This window comes from Leuresthes tenuis, unplaced genomic scaffold (genome assembly GCF_036924035.1).
Source record: "Leuresthes tenuis unplaced genomic scaffold, fLeuTen1.0.hap1 SCAF_5, whole genome shotgun sequence".
Classification (NCBI taxonomy): domain Eukaryota; kingdom Metazoa; phylum Chordata; class Actinopteri; order Atheriniformes; family Atherinopsidae; genus Leuresthes; species Leuresthes tenuis.
The window spans coordinates 34,277,003-34,294,330 of NW_027325359.1; positions in this window are offsets into that span (position 1 = coordinate 34,277,003).

Consider the following 17,328-nt stretch of genomic DNA (forward strand, 5'->3'; position numbering starts at 1 on the left):
ATATTAAACCCTGCACCTTGGCCCCACAGGTGTCACACATCTCCTCTGTATGGTGGTCAGAGAGTTGTTCAGAGAATTTTTCTCCTTCCACAAACTCGTTGCACTTATAACATTGCACTCCCTGTCCTGCCTCTGATGGTCCCGCCTCAGATGGTCCCGCCTCTGATGGTCCTGCCTCTGATGGTCCTGCCTCTGATGGTCCTGCCTCTGATGGTCCCGCCTCTGATGGTCCTGCCTCTGATGGTCCTGCCTCCGTGTCTCCTTGCCCTGCCTCCATCTCAACTGCTCCTGCCTCACTTGAGCCAGCGCCTGATGACAGATCTGCTGGGGGGGGGGGTAACAAAAAGAGGGCTATGCTACATGCAACTAAGAACACACTAAGAACACTAGTAGTTTTCTCTAATTGTGCAGATATATATTGTTCAATAAATGAATGCACATGCTACAGTGAATCATCATGACTTAATAAATCATTTCACCTACCTTATGGAACCCACAGGAGCACCGAAGCCTTCTCCCAAACAGATCCTTTGTGTGGCTCTGCAGGGGGGCCGTTTGCCAGTGGAGAAATGGTACTGGCCCTTGGCATATTTTATACAGATGTCCTTCCAGTATGTGTCCGGTTTTCCTGTCTTGGTCATCTACAAACATTAAATATAAAACAGGTTAATATCAAGCTAGGCTATGTGTGCGTACAGACAGACAGAGCGGGGGAGATTATACAGGTACGTATGTATGTAGGTAGGTACATAATTTATGTATATATATATAGTTATGTTTTGCATTACTGTTTTATTATTGTTGAAATACTTTGTAAATGTATGTTTTAAAACATTATATATGAATAAAGTTATTATTATTATCATCATAACTATTATTACACAGACAGATGTAAAAATGAAACTTGGCACAATTAAGCATGTTTAATTGTGTGTGGTTTGGGTCTGTGGGACCCGTTTAGATTTTTTTTATCACAAGAAATCGTCTTTCTTCTGATAAAAAAATCAAAACGTGTGATGACAATTATTTATTTATATTATATCGGACCCAGGTCTAATAAATGTGTGGAACTTGTAGGCCCTGTGTCCCTAAACTCTGTCCTCCTCCTCTCTTGGCCAGCTGATAGTGTGTGTGTGTGAGAGTGTGTGTGAGAGCGCACGTGTGCGTGTGTGTGCATGTGTGAAACCAACATTCATGCACCTGCACCTATTATCATATTCCCGCACATTTTTCATTTTCCTTCTTTTTTTCCCATCCTCTTTATCACTAGCTTTCCCAGTGATAACTACTAATACAACCGATTCTCCGCAACAACCAAAAGATTCATCGCACTCAAGGCCTTGAAACTGATGATTTTGGTCAAGACAGACACTTTTGATGACAATGCGGGGGAAGAGGTTTCAGAATATGAAGATCAAATTTCAGAAAATTCAGAGTCTGACAGTGACTTTTAGAAGAGGATGACATTAATCATCAGCTATCTCCTAAACGAGAATGAACCACAGCAAGACAGCAGCAGGCCCCAGGACCAAGTGGTCAGCAGCCGAGCTGAGATTGAGATCTTACTTATGTTTTGTAAATGTTCAAAGTTGAAAAAGTTCAAATGAATAATACATGATAGTTATACCAAAAAACCTTGCTTCATTTGCACATTTCTTGAATGTTTTCCCCCCTTTTTATTTTTTAATCACATTTTATTGAAAAAAAACTAATTGCACTTTAATACATAAATGTGATCATATTACATGTTAATCATGTATGTTGTTTATATTGCTTGTACCGTATTTTTCGGACTATAAGCCGCGACTTTTTCCCCATTTTTCAACCCTGCGGCTTATATAACAGTGCGGCTTATCTATGGATTTTTACAGCTAACGGCCACTAGGGGGATACCTAAATCTATAGATTTTACCATCCACCATGTTGACGTCACATTTGCTTCAACACACAAGTAGCCGCGCGCACGGGAACGCGGAGGTCCTCTGGAAGCAGACTTCTACCGGAGTGGTACGAGACAGAACGACAGCGAGAAAGACGGCCATTGTGAGCGCAAGACAGTTTGTGAGACACCCTCATTATGGAAAACAAACGTAGAAATGCATATGATGCAGCTTTTAAGTTAAAGGCAGTCAATTTAGCAGTAAACGAAGGAAATAGAACCGCTGCATGTAACCTTGGAATCAACGAGTCAATGGTGAGACGTTGGAGACGCCAGCAGGAAGAATTGTCTCAATGCAAAAAGTCAAAAAAAGCTTTCAGAGGTCACAAAAGCAAATGGCCCGAACTTGAAGACGTTCTCGAAGATTGGGTGAACACACAAAGAACAGACGGCCGAGGTGTTTCGACCGTGCAGATCCGACTGAAAGCCAAAGCAGTCGCCACCGAAATGAAAATTGAACATTTTAGAGGTGGACCATCCTGGTGTTTCCGATTTATGAAGCGAAAGGGACTGTCCATCAGGGCGCGGACGACTGTGTACCAGCAACTCCCTCCCGACTACCAGGAAAAAATAACAAACTTTGGCGAATTCACACAAAGAAAGATAGAGGAATACTCCATCGGACCGGACCAGATCATAAATATGGATGAAGTGCCATTAACATTTGACCTGCCTCTCACTAGGACTGTTAACAAGAAAGGTGAATCGTCCGTTACGTTGAGAACCACTGGACACGAGCGAACAAATTTCACTTGTGTTCTTGGCTGCACAGCATCTGGAGTGAAGCTTCCGCCAATGGTGATTTTTAAGAGGACTACAATGCCAAAAGAAAAGATCCCAAACGGCATCTCCTTTAAAGTCAACAAGAAAGGGTGGATGATGGAAAGCGTAATGAAGGAGTGGCTGAATGAGTGCTACGTCAAACGCCCTGGAGGATACTTTCGGCAAAAAAAAGCTTTGCTAGTTTTGGACAGTATGAGGGCGCATATAACAGATTCGGTTAAAGCAGCCATCAAGAGCACAAACTCTGTTCCAGCTTTGATTCCTGGGGGCACAACAAAGCATCTGCAGCCACTCGACATCAGTGTCAATCGTGCGTTCAAAGTGGCACTACGCGTTCAGTGGGAGGCGTGGATGACGAGGGGTGATAAATCGTTCACCAAAACAGGTCGCATGAGAAAAGCCACCTTCGCACAAGTTTGCGAGTGGATCCTGATGGCGTGGAGGAGTGTAAAAAAATCCACAATCACCAATGGGTTCAGAAAGGCTGGACTGCTGCGTGATGGAGAGGAGGACGCCGCCACACCTGAGGCCTTTCAGAGGCTGTTCGATTCCGACAGTGACGAAGAGGAGTTCGTTGGTTTTGAGAGCGACATCGAAAGAGAGGGGAGAGTGGCTGACGAAGCCCTGAACCTATTTGTTTCCGACACGGAAGATGAGGAATTTTGTGGTTTTAGTGCGGAGGAAGAAGACGAAGATGAGGATTAATGACTTGACTTTTCTGGTTACAGCCGTGTACTTCACCAAAGATGAAGAGGAGGGTTACGGTAATAACTTTTCTGGTAGGCTGATAAGCGTTTTTTTAAGCAGCCGTGTTACTGCAATTTTAGGTTTACTGTCGTGTTACAGGCACTTTATTTGTTGATGATGTTGATGAAGAGGAGGATTACGGTAATAACTTTTCTGGTAGGCTGATAACCGTATATTTTAAGCAGCCGTGTTACTGCAATTTAGACTTACTGTCGTGTTACAGGCATTTTATTTGTTGTTGTAGCTTTATATGTTCTGTATCTTCTGTAGCTACTATTGCACTAAATGGTTGAAAACGTTATGCAACTTGTGTTGAAATGTTAATAAATAGAAGCTTCCCCAAACAGTTGCCTCTTTCCCAACAATCCCCTCTGTGCACGAACCATATGGTAATTAAACATAAAAAACCTGCGGCTTATAGTCAGGTGCGGCTTGTATATGTACAAATAATGCAATTTAGCTTCTGCGGCTTATATTCAGGTGCGGCAAATAGTCCGGAAAGTACGGTAATTGGGATGAAGTAAACATCTGTAGAGTATTTTAACATAAAATTGTTTGATTGTGTTGAATTAAAAACCCCAAAAATGCCGCGGGTCACCAGACCAATGTATATATGCTCGTTCGGACCTGTGTTCGGACCTCGTTTGGAACTCTTTGATGTCGTTAGGAAAGTGTTCGGATCTGGTTAAGAATGTGTTCGGACCTGGTTAGGAAAATGGTTGGACCTGGTTAGGAAAGTGTTCGGATCTGGTTAGGAAAGTGTTCGGATCTGGTTAGGAACGTGTTTGGACCTGGTTAAGAAAGTGTTTGGACCTGGTTAGGAAAGTGTTCGGACCTGGTTAGGAAAGTGTTTGGACCTGGTTAGGAAAGTGTTCCGACCTGGTTAGGAAAGTGTTCGAACCTGGTTAGGAAAGTGTTCGGACCTGGTTTGAAACTCTTTGATGTCGTTAGGAAAGTGTTTGGACCTGGTTAGGAAAGTGTTTGGACCTGGTTAGGAAAGTGTTCGGACCTGGTTAGGAAAGTGTTCGAACCTGGTTTGAAACTCTTTGATGTCGTTAGGAAAGTGTTCGGACTTGGTTAGGAATGTGTTCGGACCTGACAGAATGTGTTAGGAAGTGTTAGGACCTCTGAGGCAGTCCAAAAACCGGCGGGTACGGCCAAAGCTGTTATATTACGAGTGGACCAGCAGGACCAGGAGAGGGCTGGAGAGAGGTGGGAGTTGGAGTGCGAGCTGAGCTGGTGGTGACAGGAGCTGGATCAGACAGGTCCAGCAGCTCTACAGTGGGGTCTAACCCACTTTCTTCAAAACCCTCATCTTCCAGCTCCTCTTCAGTGCCTACATCTTCAAGCAGAGCCTCAGTTTCCTCTGAGTCAGGATGTACATCCTGCATGGCCTTTATCGTCTGGCTGTACAAATAATCTATCCCAAGAAGCTCACCTGGGACAGGCCAGAGAACAATAAAGGGTGGAAAATTCACTTTTAGATAATGCATTAAAAAGATTAAGATATACTGAATATAGCAAATAGCTTCATCAGGATTAAAGGTTAAACTTACCACTGTAAACAGCAGGTGGCTGAAAAGACGGGACAAGGTGCCTTCCAAAGACATTGACACTGAGGGTGTTAACACAGTGAATAAGGTCTCCGGAATAACTCAGCAGGGGGGCAGGCTTGACTGCTAGAGATGCAGCTTCTCGGTCCTGGTTCCACCTGTTCAGTCCTTCCAGGAGGTACAGCTGGAAATTCAAGCTGTTGGCACTCGTTCCTTAAGATAATAGAAAGGTAAACACAATGATACGTTTCTTTGTTGTGTTTGGTCATCTGTAAATGATTAATTGTGCCACTGTTTCCAGAATAATGGTAATGACAAACAACAGAATCTTACTGATGAATAATGATTCATACTGACCTGGAATGAACCTGTTCACATGGAGGTGAAAGGATTCCAATGATCTGGACCCTCTAGCACACCTGTAGTTTGGCAAGACAATGCCTGCCTTGGTAGTGGTACCGGTCTGGGTGTAAAGAAGCAAACCCAGTTCGTCCTGTATGCACTTAACGTGCCTCTGTTGGACTTGCCAGATGTGCTGCATTCTTTCTTGGTCCAAAAGAGGAACACCAAGAAAATCCCTGCCCTTTGCCCCCATCAGTTCAATGAGGAGCTGCTGGATCATGACAACCGTCCGCTGCTCTCCTCTTGTCTGCCTCCGGCAGTGCAGTGCCAGCTCGTCTTTCCTGATGTGCTGATCGACGAGTGTCAGTGATGCCAGGGACACCTTCCTGTCTCAGCTGCTCCCGCTTGGCCTGACGCAGCAAGGCAACATCTCCTCTGTCCCACTCAAAAATGCAGCTCGACAGCTTTGCCATGAAGACAGGGTACAGAGGATGGGCATCCTTTGTACACCCAGATGCCAGTCGCCGCATGAAATGATAGATGTCCAGCTTCACTATCAGGTCTGGCCACCCACCAAATCTGTCCTTAAGTCTTGTCTGTCCTCTGCCCTCCCGACAACAGTCACAGTCAACGTAGAGCAGCTGAGGTGGAGCCACACCGGCATTACTGTACCTGCAGATGAGGCCAGTTGCCATTCTGTCCAGGGCAGGACCCTCCTGAGCAGACAGGACACTGATAAGGATTTGCCCTCTCTCGTTGCTTACAGATGTAAGCCACAAAGCTGTCCCCTTAGCAATGCCTGAGAGCTTCTTGGTGATCTGCAATAGCACAAAAATCACAGTGAATGACTAAATAAATAGTTGAATTTGTATCTGAGCATCAGGGTAATTATTATGTATCTATTTTACATGCTAGTTACATCATATTTCACAGCATTAGCAGTTAAAAATACCTACCTTCTTTGTGGAGTTGCATTTTTAGGATGCTGCCAAAGGTGGACGTTATGCTGGCTTTGATGTGGTCCAGCCTGCCCAAAATGTCCCGCCCATAGACAGCCAGCATCCCTCTGTGTGATGGAACATGCACAGGCTCAGGAGGATCCTGGAATCTCACAGGGAAATGGCTCGGTCTGGCGGCAAAGTCGGAGCACGCTCCAAGGTACCGGCAGAGGCGCTTAAGCCATTCCTCGCTGTGGTTCTCCTTCAGCTGTCTGACCAAGCGGGTGGGACTGTTTCCAAGTGCCCTCTCCCTCAGGAAACGGATCACCCGCACATCACAAGCAAATCTGCATAAAACAAAGAGAACCAGAGACCGAATGAGACAAACATTAAAACCGTCTCATTTCTTCATAACAAACTAAGGCAAAATGATCTACGTATACTTACTTTCGAGTCAGAATCAATCTGAACTCCAGCCTGTGAGCCAAGTCCAGCTGCTCCAAGATTGTCTTGCTGGAGGAAAGACATGTTGTCTTGCAACCAGCTGAACTGCACCAGAGAGTGCACACAGTTCACAATATAGGATAACCATAGATGATAATGAATTAATCTATCTATCATTATGGTTATAGCAGTCAATAAAACCAGATCATTTCAACATGAAATGAATGAAATGCATGAAAGTGCCACTATGGTTACTGCTACATGAAAATAATAATAATGTACATTTTTTAAAATCAAAGTCAATCTATGTATCATTCTCTTTACATTACCTTAGATGAATGCTTATCTATGCCCGATCTATGTCAGATCTATGTCAGCACGGCACCATGAGAGCCACCAAACCGTGGCTTTGTGAACTGACAAAAAGAAAAACATGACCTTAACTGGGGCTTTGTGCATTTTATACAGTTGAGTATATTAATAATATTAATATAAATATCAGCATAAGTAAATCCTCATTACTTACTGATGCCAAAGGGTCTTCTCGGTTCACCACCAGCTAAGGAGACGTCCTTTGGTGGTGGTGAACCTGCAGGTGAGGGCCCCGGCTGCTCTGCCACTGCTTGAGGGTCCTGAATGCACTGTGACAGGGAGCGAACTGGGAGCCTACAGGTTCACAGACAAGATGGAAGAATTGTAACACTACAGAATTCAACACCAGCATGTCATAATTGTACGAGAGCCTTCTGATACCTTCTTTGCATGGAAACCACAGGTACAGCTCTGTGCACCTCCAAACAGTGACATTTGTCCACTCATCTGCATCGGGTATTTCTCAATCTGTATTAATGTTTGACAGCAAATAAGAAGGTGTTCCCTTTAAATATGTCACAGCTTCACATTTAACATGATACACATATCACTCTGTGCAGGTTTACCTTCAGATACAGATCATGACACTTTTTCTGCCGAGGTGCTGGTCTGTTTCCTGCCTCAGAGGGCCAAACGCCTGAGGCAGCAAATTTCCACTCCTCCTCTCCCATGGACCTGTGTTTTTTTTGTTTTCAAACGCTCAACAATAAGTTCTGATTTGATTTAGTCTGTTTAATTCATGCAAATAAAGATTCATACAATTCAAAATGAATACAAATCCATATATCAACCTGAGGCTGAGGCACGGCGTCGCCCTCCACGCCCCCCCCTGGGCTTCCTGCACAGTCCCTTTCAGAGGTCTGTGGAAGGTCTGTGTTTATATGGGGTGATTGTGAAGGCCATAGTATATTATTCACATCATTCATCATCAAACCATTCAGTGAGCCCTCGTGCCCTGTGCACTTTGTCACCCATCTGTTCAACTACACAATGAATGAGAAATAGAAAATACTTACCTGGGCTCCAGCTAAAGTTCAACAGCCATGCGTCTCCCCTCTTTGTAGTGGGGATTATTTGGGTCAGTGGTATGTCTGTAGGCCACTGCAACACAGACAGATACCGACAGAGAGACAGACGAGTACTACAAATATACAAACAGACAGACTGATTCTGGAAAGAAGACAGAGACAGACGAGGCTAGATAAACAACCAGGTTGAGAGATAGACAGAGGTAAAGATAAAGAGATGGTTGAAAATACACAGAGAAACAGATAGAGATTGGCTCTTAAAAGTGCCGTTGGTTTTGTAGTGTGGGTGTAGTATGAGTTGTGTGTTGTCGTGTATCGTGTGTTGGATGTAGCTGCAGAGAGAACACAGAAAGTTAATGTAGTTACAAAATACTAAATAAATAAATGAGTGGAGAGAAAAAGATGTTATCAAATATGTAACGCTGAATCTAGTTACTACTCTTTTGTAATCTGATAATGTAATTCTGATTAACCTAGACGCAATCATTTACTACACAGTCGTGTCTATATTAATAGTGAAAGGTTTGAAATGTTTATCCGAATGAAGGAATCGTAATTTTCCGTTGCGTCTTCAGTAATTACGGTAAAACACTGGAAGTTCAGGGTTGTCCACTTCCTGTAACTCTGTTAAAAGCGCGTAATAGCGTCGAGGGTTTCCTCACTGAGATTTAAAGGGCCTGCGCAGCGGGCTGGACAGGCTAAATCAATATTGTCATTACAGGTACATTCATGCAGGTTGGGAGCAGAGCATGTGAACGGAGCTGAGCGGGAAAAAAATCCGCTCCTCTTCGCTCCCACCGCTCAAAGTCACACCAAAACGCTCCGCTCAGTTCCGTTCTCCGCTCACCGAAAAAAAAACGTATTCGCTCCGGGGAAATCGCTCCACGGTCTCTCAAATTTTAAAGAAGGAGCAATTAATCCGGGGACATGCAATCACATTCCAGTCTGTAAAAAGGTTGATGCTTTTTATCGATGCTACCTTTCACCTGATGGAAATGAAGCATTGCGCTAGCTTAAGTTGAACTTTAGCTAGCCAGCAAGCCTAATTTCACCAGGAAAAAAACTGTCACATTTATGTTGCTGACAAAGTCCAAACTACCAGTCTTTGAATCATTGGCCAAATGTATAAACTATGCGTGTCATGGCAAAGAACGGCAAAGAATTAATGACATTTCAGTCACACAGGCAGCAGAACATTATGAGCACACAACCTACCTGGGTAGTAGTCTGATGGCAATGGGTCGATCCCCGCAGGAAACTGCTGAAACCGCGCGCCAAGTAAAATAAAGTCCATCTTACAGTGAAATACAGCTTATCCTAAATATAAAAACTTTAATTTCTAACTGTGCTGGCTTTGAAAGCTGCAAATAAAACGTACATAAAATGTACAAATTATGATCACTATAGCAACCGCCGCTGAGACTTATGGGAACTGTAGTGTTCCCATAAACCATCCCTAAATTTATAGTTAGGGATGGCTCAGGTAATCCTGAAACATCCCATAATTAAGCTGCTATCATCTGTCACACCTTACCTCACTTTGCTGTCTTTTTCCCCCTGTTTAATTTCTCAAATGATTTAATGTACATGTGATATTATTGTGGTTATTATCTTGTGTTTCCCTGTTCCAACAGGTATCCTTTGAATGGTGTTATGGTGTTTTCCCCCCCTCTTTTCCCTCTTTTCTGTCTGGACTGAAGATATGTTTCGGTGCAATCTGTTGGTTTCCTTAGCTAGGATATTATTTTTTGAATTGGCTCTATATGAATGAATTGGATTATGATTACAATTAATTGAATTCCAATTGGCTTGAATTGGACTATATTATTTAAGTGCCTTGAGATGACAATTGTTGTAATCTGGCGCTATATAAAAAAATGGAATTGAATTGAAAAGTGTAAATTGACGAAACAAACCAATGAAATTACGATTTTTCTTGGAAAACAAGCAAAAATATTTCTTAGCAATGGCCACCACACGTCTCTACAGTAGCGTTAATAATCAGGAGTATATTTTGTATTTCATTTTTTTATTTTATTTTTATCTTGTATTCTGTCATATGTGCCGCCTACACATGAAAACATTGCTCTTCCAGGACCTATTGATTATCTAATAATTACAGAAAGACAAGATTGAATTTTAAACCCCAATAGAGACATTAAAAACACATAAATGCGATCATCAGAACCACCACCGCACAGCTGTAAAATATGTGGTGCCAGCACGAAAGATGCTTGCTATTGAAATGCATTCATTTTAAAGTTGTGCTGAGCAGCACAAAAACCTATTATTAAATCGTGGCAGGGAGCACGAATTTGAAAGTTTAATTTGGTGACAGTTTCACGAACAGCCGTGAGACAGGGTATAGCTGACACACTGTAATGCTAGCTGTAACACTGTCATGCTGGCTGACACTGTCATGCTAGCTGACACACTGCTATGCTAGCTGTAACACTGTCATGTTATCTTCAACACTGTCATGCTAGCTGTAACACTTTCATGCTAGCTGACACACTGTCATGCTAGCTTACATACTGTCATGCCAGCTGACAGACTGTCATGCTAGCTGTAACACTGTCATGTCAGCTGACACACTGCCATGCTAGCTGTAACACTGTCATGCTAGCTGTAAGACTGTAATGCCAGATGTAACACTGTCATGCTGGCTGACACTGTCATGCTAGCTGACAAACTGCTATGCTAGCTGTAACACTGTCATGTTAGCTTCAACACTGTCATGGTACCTGTAACACTATCATGCTAGCTGACAAACTGTCATTCTGGCTGAGACACTGTCATGCTAGCTGTAACACTTTCATGCTAGCTGACACACTGTCATGCTAGCTTACATACTGTAATGCCAGCTGACAGACTGCCATGCGAGCTGAAATACTGTCATGCCAGCTGACACAGTCATGCAAGCTGTAACACTGTCATGCCAGCCTACAAACTGCCATGCTAGCTGTAACACTGTCAAGCTAGCTGAAACACTGTCATGCTAGCTGACATACTGCCATGATAGCTTGCATACTGTCATGCCAGCTGACACACTGACATGCTAGCTGTAACACTGTCATGTCAGCTGACACACTGCCATGCTAGCTGTAACACGATCATAAAAAGCTGACACACTGTCATGCTAGCTCTAACACTGTCATGCCAGCTGACACACTGTCATAATAGTTGTAACACTGTCATGCGAGCTGTAACACTGTCATGTCAGCTGACACACTGTCATGCTAGCTGTAACACTGTCATGCCAGCTGACACACTGTCATAATAGTTGTAACACTGTCATGCTAGCTGTAACACTGTCATGCGAGCTGTAACACTGGCATGCTAGCTAACACACTGTCATGCTAGCTTACTCACTGCCATGCTAGCTGTAACACTTTCATGCTAGCTAACACACTGTCATGCTCGCTGACACACTGCCATGCTAGCTGACACTTTGTCATGCCGGCTGACACACTGTCATGCTAGTTGTAACACTGTCATTCTATCTGACACACTGTCATGCTAACTGTAACACTGACATACTAGCTGACTCACTGCCATGCGAGCTGAAATACTGTCATGCCAGCTGACACACTGTCATGCAAGCTGTAACACTGTCATGCTAGCCTACACACTGCCATGCTAGTTGTAACACTGTCATGCTAGCTGTAACACTGTCATGCGAGCTGTAACACTGGCATGCTAGCTGATATACTGTAATGCCAAAGAGTCTGTTTAATTCATACAAATAAAGATTCATACAATTCAAAATGAATACAAATCCATATATCAACCTGAGGCTGAGGCACGGCGTCGCCCTCCACGCCCCCCCCTGGGCTTACCTGGTCCTGCACAGTCCCTTTCAGAGGTCTGTGGAAGGTCTGTGTTTATATGGGGTGATTGTGAAGGCCATAGTATATTATTCACATCATTCACCATCAAACCATTCAGTGAGCCTTCGTGCCCTGTGCACTTTGTCACCCATCTGTTCAACTACACAATGAATGAGAAATATAAAATACTTACCTGGGCTCCAGCTAAAGTTCAACAGCCATGCGTCTCCCCTCTTTGTAGTGGGGATTATTTGGGTCAGTGGTATGTCTGTAGGCCACTGCAACACAGACATATACCGACAGAGAGACAGACGAGTACTACAAATATACAAACAGACAGACTGATTCTGGAAAGAAGACAGAGACAGACAAGGCTAGATAAACAACCAGGTTGAGAGATAGACAGAGGTAAAGATAAAGAGATGGTTGAAAATACACAGAGAAACAGATAGAGATTGGCTCTTAAAAGTGCTGTTGGTTTTGTAGTGTGGGTGTAGTATGAGTTGTGTGTTGTCGTGTATCGTGTGTTGGATGTAGCTGCAGAGAGAACACAGAAAGTTAATGTAGTTACAAAATACTAAATAAATAAATGAGTGGAGAAAAAAAGATGTTATCAAATATGTAACGCTGATTCTAGTTACTACTCTTTTGTAATCTGATAATGTAATTCTGATTAACCTAGACGCAATCATTTACTACACAGTCGTGTCTATATTAATAGTGAAAGGTTTGAAATGTTTATCCGAATGAAGGAATCGTAATTTTCCGTTGCGTCTTCAGTAATTACGGTAAAACACTGGAAGTTCAGGGTTGTCCACTTCCTGTAACTCTGTTAAAAGCGCGTAATAGCGTCGAGGGTTTCCTCACTGAGATTTAAAGGGCCTGCGCAGCGGGCTGGACAGGCTAAATAAATATTGTCATTACAGGTACATTCATGCAGGTTGGGAGCAGAGCATGTGAACGGAGCTGAGCGGGAAAAGAATTCGCTCCTCTTCGCTCCCACCGCTCAAAGTCACACCAAAACGCTCCGCTCAGTTCCGTTCTCCGCTCACCGAAAAAAAAACGTATTCGCTCCGGGGAAATCGCTCCACAGTCTCTCAAATTTTAAAGAAGGAGCAATTCATCCAGGGACATGCAATCACATTCCAGTCTGTAAAAAGGTTGATGCTTTTTATCGATGCTACCTTTCACCTGATGGAAATGAAGCATTGCGCTAGCTTAAGTTGAACTTTAGCTAGCCAGCAAGCCTAATTTCACCAGGAAAAAAACTGTCACATTTATGTTGCTGACAAAGTCCAAACTACCAGTCTTTGAATCATTGGCCAAATGTATAAACTATGCATGTCATGGCAAATAACGGCAAATAATTAATGACATTTCAGTCACACAGGCAGCAGAACATTATGAGCACAAGACCTACCTGGGTAGTAGTCTGATGGCAATGGGTCGATCCCCGCAGGAAACTGCTGAAACCGCGCGCCAAGTAAAATAAAGTCCATCTTACAGTGAAATACAGCTTATCCTAAATATAAAAACTTTAATTTCTAACTGTGCTGGCTTTGAAAGCTGCAAATAAAACGTACATAAAATGTACAAATTATGATCACTATAGCAACCGCCGCTGAGACTTATGGGAACTGTAGTGTTCCCATAAACCATCCCTAAATTTATAGTTAGGGATGGCTCAGGTAATCCTGAAACATCCCATAATTAAGCTGCTATCATCTGTCACACCTTTCCTCACTTTGCTGTCTTTTTCCCCCTGTTTCATTTCTCAAATGATTTTATGTACATGTGATATTATTGTGGTTATTATCTTGTGTTTCCCTGTTCCAACAGGTATCCTTTGAATGGTGTTATGGTGTTTTTCCGCCCTCTTTTCCCTCTTTTCTGTCTGGACTGAAGACAAGTTTCGGTGCAATCTGTTGGTTTCCTTAGCTAGGATATTATTTTTTGAATTGGCTCTATATGAATGAATTGGATTATGATTACAATTAATTGAATTCCAATTGGCTTGAATTGGACTATATTATTTAAGTGCCTTGATATGACAATTGTTGTAATCTGGCGCTATATAAAAAAATGGAATTGAATTGAAAAGTGTAAATTGACGAAACAAACCAATGAAATTACGATTTTTCTTGGAAAACAAGCAAAAATATTTCTTAGCAATGGCCACCACACGTCTCTACAGTAGCGTTAATAATCAGGAGTATATTTTTGTATTTTATTTTTTTAAATTTATTTTTATCTTGTATTCTGTCATATGTGCCGCCTACACATGAAAACATTGCTCTTCCAGGACCTATTGATTATCTAATAATTACAGAAAGACAAGATTGAATTTTAAACCCCAATAGAGACATTAAAAACACATAAATGCGATCATCAGAACCACCACCGCACAGCTGTAAAATATGTGGTGCCAGCACGAAAGATGCTTGCTATTGAAATGCATTCATTTTAAAGTCGTGCTGAGCAGCACAAAAACCTATTATTAAATCGTGGCAGGGAGCACGAATTTGAAAGTTTAATTTCGTGACAGTTTCACGAACAGCCGTGAGACAGGGTATAGCTGACACACTGTAATGCTAGCTGTAACACTGTCATGCTGGCTGACACTGTCATGCTAGCTGACACACTGCTATGCTAGCTGTAACACTGTCATTTTAGCTTCAACACTGTCATTGTACCTGTAACACTATCATGCTAGCTGACAAACTGTCATTCTGGCTGAGACACTGTCATGCTAGCTGTAACACTTTCATGCTAGCTGACACACTGTCATGTTAGCTTACATACTGTCATGCCAGCTGACAGACTGTCATGCTAGCTGTAACACTGTCATGTCAGCTGACACACTGCCATGCTAGTTGTAACACTGTCATGCTAGCTGTAAGACTGTAATGCCAGCTGTAACACAGTCATTCTGTATGAGACACTCTCATAATAGCTTAAAAAATGTCATGTCAGATAACACACTGTCATGCTAGCTGTAACACTGTCATTCTAGCTGACACATGTCATGCTAGCTTTAACACTATCATACCAGCTTACACACTGTCATACTAGCTGACTCACTGCAATTCGAGCTGAAATACTGTCATGCCAGCCTACACACTGCCATGCTAGCTGTAACACTGTCATGCTAGCTGAAATACTGCCATGCAAGCTTGCATACTGTCATGCCAGCTGACACACTGTCATGCTAGCTGTAACACTCTTATGTCAGCTGACACACTGCCATGCTAGCTGTAACACTGTCATGCTAGCTGTAACACTGTCATGCTAGCTGATATACTGTAATGCCAGCTGACACACTGTCATGCTAGCTGTAACACTATCATAATAGCTGAAACACTGTCATGCTAGCCGTAACACTGTCATGCTATCTGACACACTGTCATGCTAGCTGTAACACTGTCATGCTAGCTTACATACTGTCATGCCAGCTGACAGACTGTCATGCTAGCTGTCACACTGTCATGTCAGCTGACACACTGCCATGCTAGCTGTAACACTGTCATGCTAGCTGTAAGACTGTAATGCCAACTGTAACACAGTCATTCTGGCTGAGACACTCTCATAATAGCTTAAAAAATGTCATGTCAGATAACACACTGTCATGCTAGCTGTAACACTGTCATTCTAGCTGACACATGTCATGCTAGCTTTAACACTATCATACCAGCTTACACACTGTCATACTAGCTGACTCACTGCAATTCGAGCTGAAATACTGTCATGCCAGCCTACACACTGCCATGCTAGCTGTAACACTGTCATGCTAGCTGAAACACTGTCATGCTAGCTGAAATACTGCCATGCAAGCTTGCCTACTGTCATGCCAGCTGACACACTGTCATGCTAGCTGTAACACTGTTATGTCAGCTGACACACTGCCATGCTAGCTGTAACACTGTCATGCTAGCTGTAACACTGTCATGCTAGCTGATATACTGTAATGCCAGCTGACACACTGTCATGCTAGCTGTAACACTATCATAATAGCTGACACACTGTCATGCTAGCTGTAACACTGTCATGCCAGCTGACACACTGTCATGCTAGTTGTAACACTGTCATGCTAGCTGTAACACTGTCATGCGAGCTGTAACATTGGCATGCTAGCTGTGACACGGTCATGCCAACTGTAACACTGTCATGCTAGCTAACACACTGTCATGCTAGCTTACTCACTGCCATGCTAGCTGTAACACTGTCATGTCAGCTGACACTTTGTCATGCCAGCTGACACACTGTCATGCTAGTTGTAACACTGTCATGCTATCTGACACACCGTCATGCTAGCTGTAACACTGACATACTAGCTGACTCACTGCCATGCGAGCTGAAATACTGTCATGCCAGCTGACACACTGTCATGCAAGCTGTAACACTGTCATGCCAGCCTACACACTGCCATGCTAGTTGTAACACTGTCATGCTATCTGTAACACTGTCATGCGAGCTGTAACACTGGCATGCTAGCTTATATATTGTAAGGCCAGCTGACACACTGTCATGCTAGCTGTAACACTGTCATAATAGCTGACACACGGTCATGTCAGCTGACACACTGCCATGCTAGCTGACACACTGCCATGCTAGCTGACACGAGTTTCTATCATTCGGTGTGTTTAAGTGCGTTAACTGCCATCAAAACTTGGGGATCCAGTGTGTGATTTAATGCAGTAAACACAATCATAATTAAACTATTCCTCCAGTCATATCAAAAACACTTTTTAGCAACAGATGCTAAGAAACAATGCTTACTCATGAACAATGACGAAACAAGCCACAGATTTACACAGCATAACTTGTAGTAATGACTGTGTACCTTTTATTTCAGCGTTAAAACATTAATCTCATTTTATAATTGCACTTACATTGACCTATATCTTTATCTGAAACATGCTGATTAGTAACATTAACACACAGAGAGCGGGACAGAGATTGGTTTAAATTTAAAACTTTTGAGAGACCTTTTTATTTTAAACTTGCAGCACAAAAATAAGTTTATCACATAGTTATGTTGAGAAGAAATTAAGTGAACCGTGTCTTTAAAGGTTATTCTTAAAGTATGTGTGTAAAAACATGAGCCTTGTATTTAGTGTGGTGCATAAACCCAATAACCCAAAGATTCGGTACAGCGATTCATTCTTTATCAGAGGAACTTTTTCCAGATAAAACCATGAGGTGTTGAATAAAGTCATTCAGCTGAGTAATTAAACCATCTTTAGACATTTTAAGACGATAAATAAGAGTCATTAAAATCATTTCGATGACATTTCAGATTTCCATGAAGTGAGACAACAAATGACTGAAAAAGACATTCAAATATAAGTTTTT